Below are 21781 nucleotides of genomic sequence, written 5' to 3'. Positions count from 1 at the left end.
GTGAGCGAGCGGCTGCGTGGTGCTTAGTTGCCGGCTGGGGTTAAACCACGACAGTAGCTTACTGAAGAGCAGAGAATGAGCAGTACAAAACATATCCTGACACATCTCAGGTTTGAGCATTAATTCAGGACTTCTGTTAGTGTTATGTATGAAGTTCCAGTGGAGAGCCAAGGAAACTGAACAATTCCCATTCTTACAGAATATCTATGATTTAGAATTAAGCAAGCTTTCTTCATGACAACAGAAAATGTGCGGAAAACAATGAACATATTGGAAAAACTCTTCCAGTATGAAGCTGCATGGGGAGTCTTAATGTAAATGCAAAACTGGTTTCACATTTCTAGGATGAAAGTAAGCTCAGGAAACTTTGGGAAGGGTTTTGAATCAACCTGAAACATGAGACAGTGGATAGGACATACTTGGTCCCAAGGTTTAAAACCAAAGTTACCTATAAAACAGGAACCTTGCATCTGAAAATGAAAGCACAACTGTGGAAATGGTACTGGAAGAGTGACTTTATTAGAGTGACTAATGAACTTGCTATCCACACAAAATAAGGAGTTTCTTCCTTGTTACTGACTTGCAAGAAAATATTTTTCCATTTGGGGTCCATTGATAGAGATGCATCTTGCAGGCCTGATAGTAAATAAAGAAGCAACAGGAAAGCTCTATGTTGACATGTCTGGGAGAGAAATAAGTGTGTTAATGATCTGAAAACACTTTATATATTATTACAAGAGTTCTTTCTCCAGGGTTGGTCATACAAAACACCTGTGTATGTGCATGTTTATGTGTACCTTTATTTTTTTGTTCAGTTCTACTCCTTGCATTTTTTGAATCCTGAAAATTATTGTCAACTGTTGCCAAATATGTTCTGTGCATGCTCACATACATAAAATGATTACCACAGTAGCTATCTTCAAAAAAATGCAAGACACCTCTGAAGTTTAGACACCTGTTCATCTTGGACTAAAATTGCAGATGGGTGATTACTTTGAGGTCCTGTGAAATGACATGTCCACCAAAAGATGCCGTCCAGCCTCCTCCTGCCATCAGTAGAGCATTCTCTGTCCCTGCACCACTCCAACTTTGGGATGACGTGAGCATTTGTGCTGCCACACAGCAATTATTTTTTAGAACAATGAAAGTGGATAACTTTTCAGAGTTATTTTTCAGCTGGGAGAGTTCCCTGATCATCTCATGGACCAACTGGAACAAAGGAAGGAGTAAGTGCCAGATTAGTTTTGTTTCCTTCTGCAGCAGTGCCAGATTATCCTGCCTTAATGTATTTGTCAGAATACATCTTAAGGCAACTAAATCAGCTTCTTGTCAAAATATATCCTTTCAGAGTATGTGTTAGTGGGCATAGAAAGCAGGGAAGAAAAGACTGTAAAGAAGCAACATGAGCACAGTTTTGGGAGGGCACTGAGAGCAAGAAGGAGAGCAGGAAAGAAGCCATCTTTTGGGGCACAGATGAGAAGGTTGATTAGGAAAGCATGGTTAGAAATCATGCTAGCAAAGGTTCATATAGACTGCATTGTAAATAAACAAGCCTGCATCAAAGAAACATATGTCATAAATCAAAATTTCTTCCTAGTTGCAGACAACTCTGAAATGCCCTGACATCCAACACCTTATAAAGCAGAAGAGGCCTTTTTTCTTCTATTCCATATTAGGAGAAGTTTATGAAGTTTTATTAGAATTGTTGTACTAATTGTTTTAGTAATTCATTGTATACAAATTATTAAATTAATTTGGTTTCTAAGAAGTTAATTATGAAAAACAATTTTCCAATGCATTCTTTTGGCCACTCTAGAAATAGAAGTTCCAATTTTATTTCAGACCTCCAATTAGCCTGCCTTTATATATTTTGTTTTACAGTTCATTATAGGCTCCCAGGACTGTAGATCTTGCCTGTAAGTGTATTGAAATAACATAGAGAGAATAAATGATATTAAGTTTTAAGTTTCTGGCACACAAACATTTGATTTCCCAAAGTGGTTATGGAATATTAATCTTGAAAATTGCCTTTTCATTTTAATTGATGGGAATTGGGTCGTTTTTTTCAGATTTCAGACTCTTTAGTCATATATGATCTGTGAGCATTTTAAGGTTAGGTGCAAAGCAAGAAACAGCTTTTTAGAAGATAGAGGCTTTACAGGTTAAAAAGACTTTCCATTCTTTCTAGTATAAATAGTGCACTGTTTAGAAGTGTGACAGTGTAATAGCTATGCATAGAAATGTTTAACAACTAGTGATGTTTTTAATGCAAGCTTTTAAGTTTCTCATATACAGAGTGACCTTAAGTACTAATTAAGGCAAATGGGATTTTGGCATACCCTACCCTAAAGGTGTTTAAATATAACAAATAAGTACAAAAGTAGAAGGATTTCCTTCGACAAAAAGCAAAGTTGTATTTCTAGGACAAATTCCTTCCCAGACCCTTGGAATTTCTCTGGTCTGTTTCTAATCTAATTTTTGGTTTGGTACACTCAATACTTAATTGTCTTTCTTCTATCATTAGCTTATCTCATTAATAGAGTGGGACTGGTAGAAAACTAATATAAGACACTGTTAATGAAGTATAGATTCATAAAATAAAATTCAAGCTCTATTTTAATATAAGAAATTATTCCATTCCTGGCCCAAAGGGTGAGATAAGGAATGTCCCCTGCCCAGATTCAAGGCACTTACTAATGCAAACCTCTGCTCCTGAAATGACTCTTTTGAAATTTCCCTCCAATATGGAAGAAACACAGTCTGCTTTGCCCTGATTCAAAGGGGTTGAACAGATGAAAGACATGATGTTGCATAAAATAACAGCCCCCATGCATGGAGCCAGACTTGACCCCGGAGGAGGCTGGCATGACCATCTGACCAGTCTGCTGGGACCTCCACATAAACGGTCAGGTAAGTAAGTTATGCACATATGTGGTTAATTGCTTCATTATTTTTCCCTCAAGTGTTTTTTTTCTTAATAAATAGTAATTTGCTTAAAGAGAGATGTCTGGCTACTAGATGAAAAGTGGTTCAAGACAGTCCAGGAACATCAGAAACTAGGCCCATTATTGTGACACCGAGTTAATTGCTGGACTCCGCAGCAGATGTAGGGTCTATTTGGAGGGGTGAGGGGGGAAGGTTTCATGCCACCTCAGCAGCCTGAGACCTCTGTGGAGTAACTCAGAGGAAGCCAGTAGGAGCCTGGGGACTTAGTAGATCTGGTGACTCAGGTGGCTCATGTTTAGACCCAGTAATTATTAGGTGTAAGTGAGGTGAGAAACAGAGCAGAACAGGGCTACTTTGCATCAACGGCAAAACTTGTGATCTCAAGCTGTCTGACTTGAAGCCAGGGGAAAGCTCCCATGGAGTCAGTGACTTTTCAGAAGTTCTTGTTTTATTATATAAATAATGAGAGCCAAAGGATGGTGCCTGATGCTGAGTCCTTACATACTACACCGGGGAAAATACTAAGTGAAGTCCAACACTGGCTGTTTCCATTCCAGTTACAGAAAGTTACCCTAATGTTCTTGCTCTGTCTTTGTTCCCATAAAACCCCTGCTGCCTTCAGCTGAAGTGCTGGCAAGGATCTAAATTTGATAATTTGGTCTGGAAGGAATAGCAAGTGAGAAAAGATGGCTTGGTATCCGGCCCACCAGTACAAATGGGAAAGGGCTATCAGTAGCTCATGATTTGGCTCAAAGATATTAAAACAAAACTTGGCCATATTAGAAACTTCTGGTGAGTGCATGACAACACTTTTTAAATGAGACAGTCCTTCAAGAGACTAAATATGCTGGCCATCACAGGTGAGTTTCTGCCAGGCTTCCCTGTACTCCAAACTCAGCAACTTGACAAATAAAAGTAATGCTCATGTGGGGTAGCGGGTCCTCTGAGTCACAGGCATGTGGATGAACCATGTGCTTTTGGTTAGATAGCTAACTTGATTTCTGCTATCCATTTGGACCATTTTGATTAACAAAAGTTGAGGCCTGAATCCTCTGCCATAGGAGACCAAATATCTACGTGTTTTCCAGCCTCTGATAGACAGTAAGAGAAGAAAAAAATGCAGTGTCAAATCCTATCCAACAGACCCTAGGCTTATCCAACAGTCCTTCTGGCTTCCAGATTCATCCATTATGCTTTCACTGCATCATGAGTTGAACTCCTTTTAGCATTGTTTGGCAACATGCTTGTACAGTCAAGGGGAAGATTTTTGGTCCTTTGTATTACTTTAACAATAGCAATGAGCAGAAAAAATAATCCTATTATTCACTTGACTTACAAATACAGCACACGTGGCTAAGTCAGGAGTTCAAACTGGAATCATAGACTATCCATATAGAAGCAGCCTTTTCAGACTTAGAGAGACTCTCTTCCAGTGTGAGGTTCAGGAGTTCTGTGCTTAGCAGTTAGCTGTGATGTAATCCACCTCGGAGCTGTGATCTAGCACAAAACCAAGGTGCTTGCTTGAAGGTCCATGATAAATATTGCACCCAGCTGGGCCCCAACCATCTATGTCACCTTAACACTGAATGTCCCTGGTCCTTGTGCTGATGGTGCAAGAGGGATGAATTTCAGAAGGAACAAAAATATGAACTAAAAGTGGATGAAAACTGGAGGAATGTGCTGCCACTCTGTTAAAAAAAGCAACTGCAACTGCTTCTACAATTTTTTTTTTTACTTGAACAAAGTAACATTTTCAAGTTGAGGACCAAAACAACATCTCTCTCTCGATCTCATCTTGATACCCACTCCACAGATTTGTTATTTCTGCAAGTAACTTGTCTGTGATTGAAATACTGAAAGAAACTTTCAGGAATTCTCACTAGACCTATGAGCTCAGTAATTACACTTAATGATTTCCTTTACAAAGCCCCATTTCTTTCTTGACAGGCTTGGCTGCTTATTCTACCTTTTGAATACCTTCAGTGCTCCAGAAGGTCTTGACTTAAAAAGAGTGGATGAAATAGAGTTATAGAAATTTTATTGACTCGTTTCACAAGAAGTCTAAGGGATACTTGCAAACTTTGATTTGGTCTCCTGTTAAATTTTAGCTTTCTCTTTTCACCCATTTAATCTCCTGTTTGGTTTCCAATATGTGACACCCATGTATGATCATTCATCATTTCGTATTCTCTTTTTTTTTTTAAATAATGAAGTCCAGGAACTCAAAAAAACCATGCATGATTCTTTAGACATGAACAACTTGAAAGCAAGATTTACTTAATGAAGAACAACTTTGTCTTTCAGTAAAAGATCCCATGTTACGAGATGAAGGGACAGATTGTTTCTATACACACAGACAAACAGATCAAATAAAATAATTTTTATTCTTTCTAAGAATATTCAGGGAATAAAACTTCTGATACTTGGATCCAAGCTATCCTCCTTGACTTTATTGCATTGGTGATGTTCTGCAGCTACATCTCATTTAACTCTCCTTTGTGCTTTCTCCATCTTAGAGACTTAATGCTTATATGAAACCAGATGCCATCTAAACTGCATACTGAAAGATCTCTTGCCTTCTCAACTGCCTCTTTTGCAAGTGGGCGTAGAGGTTACATATATACTAATTTAACTGTATTTTATCCAGCTCCATTTCAATGTGTCCTTCTTATGCCATGAATGCTGCTCCTGCTATTGAGAATAAGCTTCATTTTACTAAGCTAAGGCTTATTCATCTGGGCAAAGACTAAATAGAGGCACCTTAATCTGCAGTGGAGTTCACTTACCAAAATAAAACTTGTGGCCCTCCCTCTGCCTCACATACTAACACAGAGTTTAGCAGAGCCGAAAGTGTGGAGAGTGAGGTGAGGAGTTTCGTTTGCTTTGAGTTGTTGAGGTGACTGAGTGTTAGAAGAGATCAGAGCGTTGTAGCGGGCATCAGCATCTATTAGAAGAGGGATTATTGCTGAAAGCCCTGTGAGGTTCTCTCGTTTCTTTGTGCTGTATTTATCAGCTCCCCTCCCCAACTTGCAACCAGATCTACACGACTAATGGAACTGGGAAAAGGAGGCATGTGCAATGTAAATATTTCCCAAGGCAAAGAGCAGAGGTTTTTTCCTCACGGCTAAAGCATTGTAATCTACAAAAATGACCCCAAAAATATATGAAGTGGCTCTCTATTTATAACTGCCAGTGGCAATGAGCTGCTATGGGTGCAAAGTAGCTCCTGCATGCTGCTGGCATCCATCCGTGGGTAAGCAGAAGTGTTACTTAGAAGTTAGGAGAGATGGTGTTCTCTTTTGCTTGAAAATCCTTCCCCCCCCTCCCCCCCCAGTGTTTTTACCACGTGTTTCAGTGTGATGAGAGGCAAAGAGAGCTACATTTTCAGTCTGTGATGTTTCCTAGCTCTAACTGGCTCAGGGTTATAGTGCATGTGAATAGTGGCAAGACATGAATCACAGCAGTCTGTCCTGCACCACCTGCTGATATAAGAAGATGTGGGAGGGAGCAAAGATAGACAAGAACAGGGGGCCATTGCTTATGCATCAAACATGAGGTCTTCTAGCTCAGCAAGGATTGAAATTCAAATGCTGGATGGATAATTCAGTAACTGCAACTTTTATACATCCAAAGTATTAAAAAAAAAGTAGTGAAAATTTTAGGGATTCCCTGAAAATATCACACATTTAAATGCTGAGCCAAAAGCAGAATCAGGGACGAAAAAGTTGTGTAGGCAAACAGAGATCCGACGCTCAAGTTCACTCTGACCCTGTATCATTTTAGCAGGGTAGATGTAGCTTTACAGCGTTAGCCATAGACTTGCTTTTTGTCAACTGTCCTTGCTTATGCCTCTGCTGAGCATCAGCTGATAAGCAGCACACTTCCTTGCTGTGGGATTTTCAAACTACCTGTTCGAGCATCCCTCTCTAAATGTTTGGGGTTGCACAAAGAGGATGTATAAAAGGCTGAAAATCTGGGAATTTGTTTATCTATTTCATGAACTCTGACCTTTTAAAGTCAGCTTCTGGGATAAAGGAGAGTGGTACCTCTCTGAGGTGCTGCATGGACTCCTGAGGTCATGGGCTCGAGTTGTCTTGTTGCTCTTTCCTCCAGGACCCACCGTGATGTATGACTCAGTGCCCCCAAAGCAATGTGGGCAGCCAGGACATTTCAGCAAATGGTGAGGAGCTAAGTCTGCTTATTTCGTCAGGATACCAGGATATACTGGAGATTACTTCTTTTAGAGGAAGCCAAATAAAAGCCAAGGATCTGAAGTTAGGAACTGGTGTAATTTTGTATCTGAGTTTGTAGATCAGAATTCTCTAAAAGGAGAGAAACTCAGTGCATTGGGTTTTAACAAAAAAGTCTATGCAAAAGACCAATTCTGAACTCCAATAGTTCAAAATCGATCTCTACCTGTAATACAGGACTATGAAATTTATATTCATGGTTATGGTTTGTGTGTCTTCTTTAAAGATATTTAAAATGAATCTTAATTTTTTTAACTTCTTTGCATCTGACTGCCCATATTTCAGCCTTTGTTTTCACACTTTCCAACAGAAAGGAGTGCACTGCCTTCTGTATTTGTGTGTGTTGGCTGAGGGGTGCCACTGTCATTTTCTTATCCCATTGAGGTAGGATGAGTTTAACCAGAACTTCCTCAGAGTTTGGTGGTATCATTGTTCATGCAGGATGACTGATAATAGAAGTTCCTTTCCAGAAAGGCTAAACAGGAAAAGAAACCTCTTTGCAATTATGCAATGCTCACATGGGAAAAATGAAGCCCCTCTGTGTTGCTTCTCAAAGCAATGAAAGATCCATCCACTGTGGGAGGGTAGAAGTCTCAGAAGCCAGCACTTAACTTATTAAAGTGAATATTGATGAAATAAAAATAAACAAATAAAAAAGATTTCTCAGTAAAAACTAAATAATTTTTCAGAGAAGTGTATATGCTTTTTCAGAAAAATATTTTTTCTGCCAAAATCAAAAAGGCCAGAAATTACCCCACCCCATGACTATTTATTTTTGTCATACCATCTTTCTAACTGAGAACAAAGCATTATAAAAGCACGACATGACATCCTATTTCTTACAGATAGCAGTAGGCATGGGCAAGGTAGGCAGCTGGCTGCTGACAGCAAATCATTGGTGAAAACAAAAAATCCAAAGTTATTCTGTCCACTCTACAGGGCATGGGAAGGTTTGCTGGGTGCTGCAACTGCTGAAGGAGTAGAAGGAGTACATATGAATACACAAATATGCTTCATTAACAACTGCATCACTTCTGCTCCTCACTGGATGCCTTTTTCCTTAGTTAGAGCAGCATGAACTTGACCCATCATCTTTGGGGTGAAATTCCATTTTTTTCCCAATTCTGAGGTGCTTAAACTGGCTTTGTCTTTGTGTCTTCATTCAGAGCCCTCCCAGACACAACATAATAGTCAGGAGGATGGTGGCACACTAAGCTGTTCCACATATATTGCCATTCCCATCATCTGGTGTGAGAACAGACCATCAAGATGAATTTCTCTGTAGAAGATGCACCAGGAATAGGGTGTCCACACACATTTTCAGATTTTCATGCCAAATTTAACAACTGCTTGGAATTAGATTCATCCTTCGCAGGGAGTAATGCTATGTAGAGGGTGGGTTGAGAAAACATCTGAAATTAAGAAATAAGATAAACCCAAGCCTTTAGGGGTGGATGTTGTTGCTGCTGACTCTCAGGAAGGAGAGCTGCAGGTCCTCATGGGTGAGCTGAGTGGGTGAAGTGGTGGGAAGGCAGATGAGAGGCTGGAAGGAAAAGGGGAGAGGGAAAAAAGCTTGGGGCTTTGAAAGCCTCTGGGGTTGGAAGGAGGCAGTTTAGAGGACATCTCATGGGAGGTTCTTGTGCTGGATAAATATCTTACTGTGGTCATGAGACATTTTCTCCAATTACAGCATGGTTTAAAGCTGAGGTTTGGACATGGGAACCATCTTGTGCTGGATGCATGCCTCAGGGAAAATTCTGCACGATAGTGGAGCCTGTGCAGCCACAACATGAAATATCTCCTATGTCTGGAAGCAGATAATAACCATGTACTTTGTAAAGTCCCCATTGTTGTGGAGTCAGAAAAGACACAGCTGCACTCATTTCCTTTGAGGGCTCTCCAAAAGGAAGTAAAAGCCTGTTCAATTCACCGTGATGGGTATACAGTGATATATTTCCACTGGTTCCAATAGCCACAGTATCTGAAATCTTTCCCACAGTATCTGAAAATGCTCATCTAAGCAAAATTGCAACCCACCACTTGTAGAGAACATCTGTGAAATTAAGATAGTAAGTAAAAATTCTGGAAGGGGACTAAGATACAACAGCAACCAAAGGGTTCACAAAAGGATTAGAAGCAGATACTGCAATCAATTTTTCCCTTCTGTACAGCAGAGCCATTGCTTCAATATAGTGAATTTAAACGTTAAGCCCAGCTTTCATTCTTACGAACACTTAAGAGCATTTCTCAAAGACTGTTCTCTGAATGCACTCAAGTATAAATATAGCATTCAGAGCAGTGGTGTAATAGTACTTTTAAATGTGGACATATTTGTTTGTCACATGTGAGAAATGGGGGAACTATATCACTGATAAATGTTATTTATCTGCTTTTAGCTTCGACTATGCACAGGTGACACAGAAAGCCTGATCCTGCCTGCTGTAGAAGACTCAGTCACCCATTGAAGTAAACAGGATTTAAAGGTGAAGTCAAGGTTTGTCTGAGCAAAATTTTAAAGGTGTTTCAAAGCCTGCAAGACTGTATGAGAGGGGTTGTTAGACGTATTTATTTCCCAGGGAAATCAATGGAAATGAAAGTGCTGAATAGTTTATAAACATTTGACTGCTAAGATTTGTGTGGTACTGACTGCCCCTCCTCCTCCACTGAGCTTAGCAGAACAGCGTGTCAAACTCAGTATTTCCTGGAGTAAGGATGTTTTATTACTCCATATTAATATATGTCTTTAAAAATGGTGGGAAAGCAGCATTTTCAGCTGCAGCAAATTTGAGCAAAATCTCATTGCTATGTAGACTGTAGGGGAGTTGATCCTGAGCCTGCTGAAGTCAGTGGACAGGCTCCAGCTGAATTAAATGGGCTTTGGGTCAGATCCAGAAAGGCAGCAGGGAATTGCAATCAGACAGTTTAAACTTATCATGAGTTTGTCTTGGAAATTCTGCTCACAAAAAGCTGTCTCATCTGGACACAGAAAGACTTAGTCTCCTGAACTGCTCTCTAGTAGTAGATGCTCTCATTTTTGCCAATGCGAGTAGCTTTTGCACTCAGTGTGAGCTAAGACCTGCACTAATCCTAAATGTCTGGAATTTGATTAATAACAACAGTATCTTCAGTGGTATAACATGGCAGGCTTTATATGGCACTTTGCCACGCACTATAAATTTGGACTGGTGAGAGTTTAAATTAAGTGATATTATAACAGACTTAATTTCATGCATGTTTACCAAAAATTAGAAGACAGCAGGAGCTCTGAGAAAGATAACTACAAAATAAACACTTTTGAATATTTTCAGTCTATCTTTAGTGATGTTATTGGTTTCATCAAGAATGTTTTGAGAATGTTTTCTGGTTTTTCTCATGCTGTGGAAGTGTGAAAAAAGTGTAATGCTGTTTAAAAATATTCTTCTAGGTTCATATTACTGATATCTTAAGCAGATTAATTTTACTGTCATGTTTAACTTAGACAATGTAATACATTGCAAAACAAATTTAGGGAGAATATTTCCAGTTTTCTTTGTAATTTTACTCAGTGTTTTTCTGAAAAAGCTGTGCACTAAAGGTAAATTCTTTGTTTCAATTCTAATCAGAGTATTTATTTTTAAAATATTAGCTACAGTGGAATCTTCCATAGCTGTGAAAAATCAGTTTACTTAATAAAGTAGCAAAGCTTTGCCATAATTAAAAAAAGAATTCTTGGCTCAACTAAGTTTTGAATACATGTTAGCAAAAGGGAAGGAAGTAAGGAAAGACAACATGCATAAAAAAATTTTTATCATAGTTCAAGATACCAATTGCTTCCTTATTTCATTTCATCAAAAAGGAGAAGATGTTCTGCCTGGATTTAATATTTATTGTGACTCATAAATAACAATGTTAGGTAACTTTTTCCTTAGAATGTGTAATAGTAAAATCAGAATAGAAGAAGACTAGGATGGAATAAACACAGTAACACCAAGATCCAGGTTTAACAGGGTAATGTTGATGGACATAAAAGAATTTTCAGACACACAGATGTGAGCCTAGGTAATAAAATAAAAGTACATCAGTGATGCATTTTTCCCCATAATATCTTACATTTATATAATGTTTCTTAATCATAAAGGTATTGAATACAATTTCGCATAAAATATAACATTTTCAAATAGATTGCCAGCAGTTTATATCTGTGCCACATTATATAGTACACAGATGTGTATGTGCTGTAAATATTTCTTGACAGGTCTGTAAAAGATGTAAGGTGTTTTGCATGGCTGCAGAGACAGGACCTGCAGTGCTGATGGAGCAGGTGGAGCAGATGACCTGTGATGATGGACTTCCCTGCGAAGGGAGGTGGCAGTTTTCGCTCCTGCATCTTCCCAGTGTATGCTCTACGGCAGTGATGCTGGGTTCAGACACAGGGCAAGTTTCAGATGGTTGGGCTGCAGGATATGTGGTGAGATGATGGAAGATGAAAATGGAAATAGATTCCTGCTTACACTCACTAAAGCACAGCTTTCAGTTGGCAATGCTTGTGAAGGCTTGGTATCTCAATTTTGATATCCCTTGCAGGAGGACAGAGTTGGGTTCACAGATCTAGTACGGGAGCTTTGGTGTTTAGCTGGTGGGATGCTTTCAGCTGTAGGTCACAGATTTCTGCTAAGTCTCACCTGTGCACCTCTTCACAGTGAAACTAATGAAATCTGGTTGCTTACAGATTTATTTATTTATTTTTTTAATGGTGTGTTTGGCTTTTCTGGTGTCTAATGAGGCTTTTCCTCCAGCTAAAGCATTCACAACATTGCCCTCCCCCTTTGACTCTTCATTATCTAATAAATGGTGAGTTCATGCTGCGGTCTTTACTTCACTAAGGGTGTTTGTATTCTTCTTAAGGTATACCAGGCTGCCTCTGCTCATGAAATATGCATAAACTTTATACCTTTGAGATCTCTATCTCTGTCAAATCTGGTTGAACTGGGCCAATATATTCAGAAATTATTTGTGAGGTTCATACATATAGAAAGAGATTATATCATCCTTTTTTACTTAGGAAAACAGGTTGAAAAAAGCTATTTTCTAAGCATTTTCAACATGGTGAAAGAGGCTGTAGGATTTTGGAAGCGATTCTAGCAAAGTTTGCATTTCTTTCTTCATGTAGTTTAGGCACTCATAGATACATACGTGCCACCTTGGAGATGTTTATGACATACGAAAAAAATTCAAAACATTACAACCACGTCATTATGGAGTTTTTTTGTTTCCTTCCTGTTTTTCTTTCATCCAAATCATGTGTATTTTAAAATCAACAAATAAAACCACTGTGTCCTAAGGGAGAATTGACTGTGAGTGAGCAGTCTGGGACAGCAAAGGCCATTTTTACTTTGGATGCTTTTCCATTCACAGCATGGGAACATAAATACATGTGGAGACCATGAAACAGGCTAAGAGATTATTAACTTCACCCTTTGCTTCTTTATGCCCTGCTTTCTATTAGATGCAAGAGACTGGAAGGCTGCTTTGTACTGTAGATTGTTTTCGCCAAGGTATACTTTGGATACTTTGGGGCTGAGAGATGTTTTATATCATTTCCTTGGGTGCTGCCACTTGTGATGATGCCTGCTTTGAAGTGTCATCACCCCTAAACCCAGCAGCAGCAGCAGCAGCTTTCCTCTTCCTTCTGAACACAGAAACTCATTTTTCTTCCTAAAGAGTTTTTATTGGTTCTTCTCTATCTCACACAAGAACAAAAGGTTTCCTCAAATCTCTTCCACTTTCACCACCTATGACATTTACCAGCCTTGTGGCCATATCAGGGACATCATCCTTCTCTTCTGATGGTTGAAGACACTGTGAGGGCATCTTCCTAAAAGCTGGCTGGGTCCTACTACAGAGAAGTGAACCTTTACTGCTAGTCTCTCAAAGGCAGTAAGACAAAAAGGGGAGCTATGCAGTGATTTTAACTGTGGACCTAATCACTGGGTCCAAATGAAAACCAGATAATGAAAAGGGATCCTGTTCTTCTACAGTACCAAGTATTTTACCTGTTGACTGCCTGCTCCTCACTCTCTAAATAATACTGTCTCAGATTTGCTGAGCTCACATCTTTACCACAAGGTGCATCAGTCTTTGAGCAGATTAACCCCAAGGTGGCTGCGTGTTAACTAGAGGTAAAATCAAGTTTTGAAGAGTTTACAGTTATTTCAGGAACTAGAATGTCCAGTCTTAGGTATAAAACACTGAGACATCACATTTCTGAATCATGAGGTCTTGTGCACCTTTCTCTCCACAGCTGAGATGAAAACTCTTGATCCAGGTGGCTGCAGGGTATGCATACATCACAGTGAGAGTTTACCTGTGACTATGGAGAGCATATTTTGAAAAGCTACAGTAAAGTACCTTCTGCAAATACTTAATTAAGCCCTTCATCCTTATTCAGTCTATTGTGGGCTGACAGCACCACAGCTCCTTGTTTATTTACAGAACAGAACGTGCAGATCACAGTTAGTGCTAATTACAGGGCTACACAAAACTTATGGAGGAAATGTCTTTGACTCTTTATTCTAGCATGTCTTCTTGTCAATATAGGACTGTTCTGCAGAATTTTCATGTCCAAACAAGCATGCTCAATTATGGACCTTTTACCACTTTTCTTTCAGAGTATTTCAGTAGTTCAAATCTCCTTTCAGGGGAGTTCTTCCTGGTACTGCAATGAATCTAAATGTTAATCTTACTTTCATACCAGCATTTCTGATTCAACTGTTTATACTGGCAGCTTCACAGGTGACTTCGTATTCACAGAGTTAGTGATCTTGAACAGGTTATGTCCACTCTGTTAGGCATTGCACTTAGAGCCTGGACAGCCTGCACACTAGCATGCGTACCCACTGTATGGGAAACTGCTGGTGTGCACCATGCACAGGTGGGTGTTGTGACAGAAGTAACAGTCTAACCTGTCAGAAGAAGATATATGAATCTGCTTGTTACACAAAATAAAAGGCACTGTGGCATGGGAGGGAGGAGGAATCTCTCCACGGAGATGATCTGTGCAGCGTGCTGTGGGAAAACCTCCCCAGGGTCTGTCTGATGCTGCATAAATGTGGTGTTCCCAGTGTCTGAAGGGATGTAAGATTTACTCACTATCTATATTCCTCTTTTTATTCTATCTTATTAAAACTGCTATTTTATTTAACCATTTGTTGTTGGGCCTTTCTTATTGAGATCCAGAAAGCACCCTGCACCATCTCTCTCTCCTCATTCCCCTGCCACATGCAGAAAACTCTTTTACCACATATATATTTGCTGCCTTTCAGTTTTACTGGAAGTCCATCATGACGTTATGAAAAAAAATGAGCAGCAAAACTGAAGACTTCTTTGTTTCTTGTATTTTAGCCATTTTCTAGTTTGCAGCCTCTCACTCAGAACTAGTTAGCTTTTCTAGAAACCCTTCTTTGGGTAATTTATGGAGAACAGATTTGATAATTCAACACAAGGTCTGACTTTTTGTTTTCTGTCACCCTGTATCATGTTTCAGTGGTATCTGTTCTCCAAGTTTTCCTTTCATTAGTTGAATTATATAGTTATAGTATACCCAACAAAAACTTCCTGAACAGTTTGACCTTAATCCAGCAATGTGCTTAGTTTTAAACACGCAACTAATCCCAGTAAAATGAATGGAACTATTAATGAATTTAAACATATTTCCAGGTGAAAGCTGGTATGAATTATCCTATTACCATTGTCCCAAGCCACTTGGTTGTGCAAACAAAGCAGTATAATGGCTCAGCCCTTCTATGTAAACCTGGGGTTTAGGACACTTATTTATACAGCTGCCAAACCTCTCCTTTCAGTCAGGATTGTCAACTAAGTCTTTTCTTTCAAAAGCTATCAAAAGCTGAATAAGTGATGGAAGAGATCACTCTTTCTTTCAAAATATAATACCATAAATAGAGAAATGTTATTCCCTCTCACTCCAGTTACTGTGTGTTTGGGTGGTTCAGTGGTGATGCAGAGATGGACCTTGCCTTTGTCTCAGGGTATTTAAGACCACAGTACTAAGGAGCAGAAGGTAGTTGAAGGCACCAGATCTATTATACCTTTTGGCATTCATTCCTCCTCCTGATGAAGATATGCCATTGTGCAAGAGAAATAAAGGGAAATAACCTTGGTGTTAGGGAAAAAGAAAGAAAAAAAGCATTAAGTTGAACATGGCTAATACAGAGATGCTTTTCTGGACGAAGCACCTCTGGTCCAATCCCTGTTCCAGTGAGGAAGTGATGTAACTTTGAGGGAGGCTGTCATTGATTAATATGCAATTATTTTGCCCAGTGCTTTTGTTAGGTATTCAAGTGAATGTTTAGCATAGATCTAAGAAAACTGTGACACAATAATTTGTTTTGCTAAGTGAAGTCTCTGTCAAGCGAATCCTCAAAGAGTGGATGGTGGCGATCCAAGCCTGAAATAACCGATTTACCAAGACAGCTGCAGGAACTGAGCAACAGCAGTCGAAACATGAAGCTAAAGGTGAAGAAGAGGTAATTCCGGCAGAGGGAGATCACGACCACTGACTCACGGCCCATCGACATAAATGCGGAGAAAGACTGAGCATGTGAACTAATTAGCATAAGAGGCGAGAAGACCATTTGGCAGAAACTATAAATAGTGAAAAGTTTTGATAACTGAAGAGCTAGTCTTTTGTGGGCTACCACCTAGCTCCCTACTTTTTTTCCCCAACTAGAATTAAAAAATGGAAATACTTCATCTCGGTGTGTGAATTGGCATTGCGCACTGGGCAACGAGCCCGCATTCGGGACAACAGAAGCACTGAACTGTCACTGAGTTGTTGTAAGAGAAATTAGGAGAATTACTTTCTCTCTGAAGAGTGTTCAAACACTGAGGGCTATGCTCACTCCCTTGCTCTTGCTGCAATACTTCCCAAACTGTGGAATGACTTTAAGTAAGAGGGGCAGAAAATTTCTGGACCATTCAATTTTTCTCCAGCTGAACTATAATGTGGGTAGCTAGACTTTCTTCTGGGCTGTAAGAGAGACTGAGAAGGGTCTTAAATCCAAGTCTTTCTGTTCCTCACTGGCTGTGCTACATGAGACACTGTTGTAAAAGGTAGGTGATGGTGCCATTTCCACAGTTTAGAACAAAAAGGGAACCCTTTTCGTTTCTTTGGAAAAAGGTTGCACATCTTACATGCAGAGGAGATTCTTCATCCTGCTGCATGTAATTACCTAATTTTTAGATGCCTAAAGTATGTAAAATGAATCCCAATCATAATATGCCAATGGAGACTAATAAATGCATTGTAAATACATGTCGTTGGTACACAGCTCCCTTTTATAGACAAACTCACTGACACTTTGAGACCATTTGTGGAATTAGATGCTAACTAGTACAAGCTGCCATTTGGGGCCCTAACGTGAAGAAGAACTAGTGGATCTGAAAACCAGTCTTTTATCCCCATAAGATATCAATTGGTTTAACGAAAACAGACCTCTCATAAATCCCTCCTTCAGATCTTGTCTTGTGCATATGCTTAACTCATCACAACTACACAAAATTACTTATGTTCTCATTTTGGTTGGGTAGAGGTTTTTTATGACTATGACCAGTGTCTCCAACTAAAAGGACAAATTATTTATTTTAGAAGTATGAAGGGTTATATTAATCATCTTTCAGTCATAACGTCTAGAATGAAAATGTTTTTAGTAATAATGAAGAGTGAGTAGGCATTATCTTCTTTACCTCTTGGACCTGAAGATATTTTGCAGGTCTTAGAAACACCCTAAGAAAATTCTTGCTAATACAAAAATTTTTATGCCATGAGGTAGTTTTGTTCTGCAGCGTCTTTCTGACTGAAGCTGATTCTATTAAACTTCATAGTTGATTCTTGAGAAACAGACATTGTCAGGCAGCAATAAAAGTAAATAATGTACTGTTTGATTCAAGATCTAACTATCTGGATGCAGACAGTTTCCAAATTCTTGTCATAAGTAGCACCATCCAAAAGTGTTGATCCCTGCTTCTAGTCACATTCCAAGTGCTTTGGATGGTGTTTCAGTGAATAGTGGTGACTCATTTCAGCATAGAGTCATCAGTTGGACCTGCAATTTAGACTTCAGGAAAACATCACACAGATGCCAAAGCCACATGTTTATTTGATTTATTTATATTTGAGGGGAGAAGGCTTCTTTGGAACCCCTCTCAGAGCCTGAGGGATCCTCTTTTCTGATTCCTCCCCTGCATCCTTGCGGCCCTTGTGGTCCCTTTGGCCAAGGGGATCAGGACACACCTTTTTGAGCTGCCAAACGCTTATCAGCCTGGAGTAGGACTCCTTGCCTCCTACAGCTAAGCATGAGAAATATAGAAACATAACGCAACAGATTTAAGCACCTTTGGGAACTTTCCTCATAAAATATAGCAGAATACTGGTTTCACAAATGGGAATGGTCTTTCTTTTTTTAGCTTGCGGACTGCATTTGGTGCATGAACTTATCATATGTTCCTTTCTGTAGGATGCTGGTGGCATCATTTTAATCACTGTGAGGGCAATACATGAGTGTACACCTGGGTGGGGGTGATGGTGATGTTAGAGATCTGGATATTTTCTGTATGACTCCTTTCATAAGGCAGGTGAAATGAGGACATCCCCTCTCCAGTTACTTCATCATTTGGTTTATGAATGCTGGTGCAATGCACTTGGAAGGCTGTTGTTTTGCATCACATTCAGACAACCTAGCTGTGAAGGGATGGGATCCCATATCCAGCATTACAAGCCATCTAGGTTCTTTCAATTTCCTTTCAAACTGCTGTGAACTAGTACATTGTGTACACGACAGTTACTTATTACCAGTGATATGTATGCAAGCTTATACACACACACATAGCCCCCTTAGCTGTTGTGGTCTGAAAACAGTTTTCAGTAGAAATAATAACTCTAATGAGAAGAGATATAAGGTATGTAAGCAGCAGTGGATTGATTCCTAACTAAATATATTTTGGGATCAGTTTAGAGTGAGAAGGATACTGGTATAGGCTTTGATCTTGATTTCATGTGCCATCAGGCAGGCACATTTTTCTCTCGCCTGCTGAGAACTTGACTGACGTTTGGCAAAAGCCACACTTCTGATTATGAATACAGAAACTGTAGCCTTGGTAAAGACAGTGAACCGTGTGCCCTGACTGAGCTGTGCTCAGCGTAGGGCAAAAAAGTGTAGATAGTGTTTTAAGCTGAGGCAGGGTTGATCACCAAGGGGTAGCAGACTTGCAGTCTATTCACAGTGTTCATTTTGTTTGAATTGTTCTCTTTAGTACAGAGCCAAAAACTTACATGATACACTCTAAAAATGACAGGTGGCCCTACATCATTTTGCAAGTGCAAAAAAAAGTCCATGACACAGTGCCCTTACTCAAAAAGTGCTTCTTAATTAAGACATGCAGTAAGATTGCCGTTAATTAAGTTCCAGGTGTCCTAGCAAGCTGTGTCTGTTATACATATGTCTCATATCTGAATTGACTTGAATGCAGATGGAAATTTGGAAACATCAAACTTCTTAGAATACTCTTTGTCAGTTCAAATTATTATACTAATGTCATTCAGGGCAGACAAATACAGAGTATAAAAGTCTCTAAGGAATAAGAGTCTGGCATTTTCTAGCTAAGACAGTTCTAATCATACCTTCATCAAGCGTCTAGAATTTATTTCTAATGAGGCTTTTGAATAGGAAATTAAAAAATATTTAAGCATACTTAGAAAATTAATTAATAATTAATGGAAGCATTGATAGGATCAGTCAAATACACTTTTAGTTCTTCAATTAAGCAATTCTTTATAATTTCCATGGACATCAGGTGAAATTAATCTCGATCAGTTTGCGCTAGCTAAATGTTTGAAGTTTACTTAAAGTGAGTCATATAAACTTCCTGCAACAATAAAGAGAAAAAGTACCTCCAGAGAACAGTTTAGATGAGCTAAGATTAACTCTTGAGGTGACTCTTTTTCTCAATTTCTTTTTGCAAGAAGCCTTGGAGAGTCTCTTGGACTAGATATCTAACCTCTAGACTACTGAAAACAGGCAAAATAAATTCCACCATGACTGGTTATAATGGGGCTACATGGTCTTAATGGCAATGCTTGTATGGGTTAGAAGATCATAGGACATATTTGTTTTCTACAAGGACATAAAAATACATGTATTTGTATTTCGACTCTATTTTAATTTTTGGAAAATGATAGTTATGATATAGAGAGACTATCTAGAAAATAATTTTAGTCCATTTTTCATTAATAGGAACAAATATATAGCACACTTTTTTAGGTTTCAAGTTTTATGTGTATAATAAGTATAAAATGGCAGAGAATTTCATTTGGACAGTATCTTAAAAAAAAAGCATATTACACACTTACTGAAAATGAAAGAATAGAAAATGTGTTTGTATAAGGTGTACTTTTAATTAAGCTGTACAAATAACTGTATTTCACAGAAAGTGATGAAGCTACGTTCTGGTAGAAGGGGTTCCAAAAAACCCTTCAACTTTGCTTGTTTCAGCAATCCTTTTTTTGACAAAAATAAAGTAGAAATGTGTTCAATCTGTGGCCCAGGCAAAACAAGATACATGATACATGATACACTCTAAAACATTCTCAACAATATATTAACATTTGCTGAAGGTAAAACCTGAAAATTGTCATAAGGAAAAAGTGTTATTTAATTTGAATCAAAACAAGAAGCATATCTTTAATGTCTAATTGATAGACAGCAGTGGAAACTGAAAGTTTTCACATGCAGTAAGCATTATTTTGGTATTAACAGCAGTAAATAACAAGCAATGATTAAAGACCTGGAAATATAAGGCAAAGGAAACATTTGCATTGGCTACATAGGATTTGGAACAAACCCTAGAGCCATAAATACTGAAGAACAGTCATTAGCTAGCTGATATGCCCCTATTACTCAATAGGACCATGAAACACATAAAATTACTTTCCTAGTGTCTCAATTTTGTGCTTGGATGAGAGCATGATGGCTGGCCAGGGAAGTGCCAGCTACTGAGATCCTTATTGTTTTTTGGGCTATCAGGTCTTGTCCCTCCACCCTGTCACATTGCAGGAAGGAGCAAATAAGACTGTGCTGATCCCTGTGCACCTCCCTTGGCCCTGGGGAAGGAGCAAGGGCTGTTGCCTTGCAAGTCAAAAGAGAGGGATGCCTGGTTCCCCAGGACCCAAACATGCCAGAAAGGAAAAGGGAACAAGGCATCCTGTTCCTGCTCTGCAGGTGAAATTTGTCTTGCTTAGCATTAGCCTGCTATGAATTGGCAGCTAATCTAAACCGGTTGTTTAGACTCATTTGTAGTCACTGTGGAAACACAGGCACTTCTAGAGGCTGTTCATCCATCCACAGAAAATTATTTAAAGCAGATGGCATGAATCTCATTGGGAAGGTGCCCCTCTCCCTCTGTTGACAATAAGGACCCAGACTGCTAGTTTAGAGCAGATGTCTAACTTTCAGCTGGTTAATTTAGATAAGACATACCCTGCTATTATTGTGTGTGAATAGAGGAGAGACTGAATGTAAAGGGTTTCACTTTCAAGCCTCTATCAGGAGTGAAGAGAACAAAGGGACTGAAGACTCAGGTCTGTCAATCATACAAGATTTTTTTTTTTAATTTTTATTTTTTATTTCAGTGAATAAATAGCAGCTTTTAAAAGTGAAATGGTGCTTAAGTGTGCCAGCCAGTGGAGAGCCACCTCCACACAGGAACAACAGAAGAAACTCTGCCAGCCTCCTCCGCAGGTGGCCCTTGCCCTGATGAGCAGACATGGATTATCCTCTGGTCTGTGGTGGAGTTGCTCATCTTTCTGCCATGAAAGGGGGACAAAGACAGGTTTTGCCCCTGTTGTGTGCCTTTAGAAGTACATTGCAACTTCTTTTTTCATCCTGCTTTTCTTCACATCCTTTGGTACACAACAGGAAAGCCACCGATTGTCTTTGGTCTCAATATTTGATCTGACATACAATGAAGGGCTTTCAGCATCATAAATGCATGTCAGTTGTTGAACCATCAACTTTCCCCATAGCATTTAAAAAAACTAAACTCAAGAGATTACAAGGATTGACTCAGTATGTGATGTCTTTACATAAATGAGAAAAATCTGAGGGAAAAAATCGATAATGCTTTATGTTATGTCTAATGCCATGAAACTGCATTTATCACATCTGACAACACGCTTTAAATTTAATGCTATATCTGATACTTAAAGCTAAGCAGCTGATCCCATTTTTCTTAAGACAGTGTTACTGGGATTCAGAATACAGAATAGAATACAGAATTCAGAACTCAGAATTCAGAATTCGGAGTACAGAATAGCTTTGTCCGTTCGAATTCAGGATTTCAGTTTACAAAGTTATTTTGATTCCAGAGAACTTGCTTGTGACATTGAATTTAAATTAAAAAAAAAAAAAAAGCAAGCATAAAAGGCTGGAAATATTGTAATACTTTATACCTTGTAAAGTTTTGTGAAAGCAAAAGATTTTACTCTGATATTGTCAAGAAAAAGCATTGCTCTAGAGCTTGCCAGCTTTGTTACA

Source organism: Pygoscelis adeliae, unplaced genomic scaffold, assembly GCF_000699105.1.
Source record: "Pygoscelis adeliae isolate BGI_AS28 unplaced genomic scaffold, ASM69910v1 Scaffold14, whole genome shotgun sequence".
NCBI classification, from domain to species: domain Eukaryota; kingdom Metazoa; phylum Chordata; class Aves; order Sphenisciformes; family Spheniscidae; genus Pygoscelis; species Pygoscelis adeliae.
The sequence above is the reverse complement of the archived record's forward strand: the minus strand, read 5'-3'. Positions refer to the sequence as shown.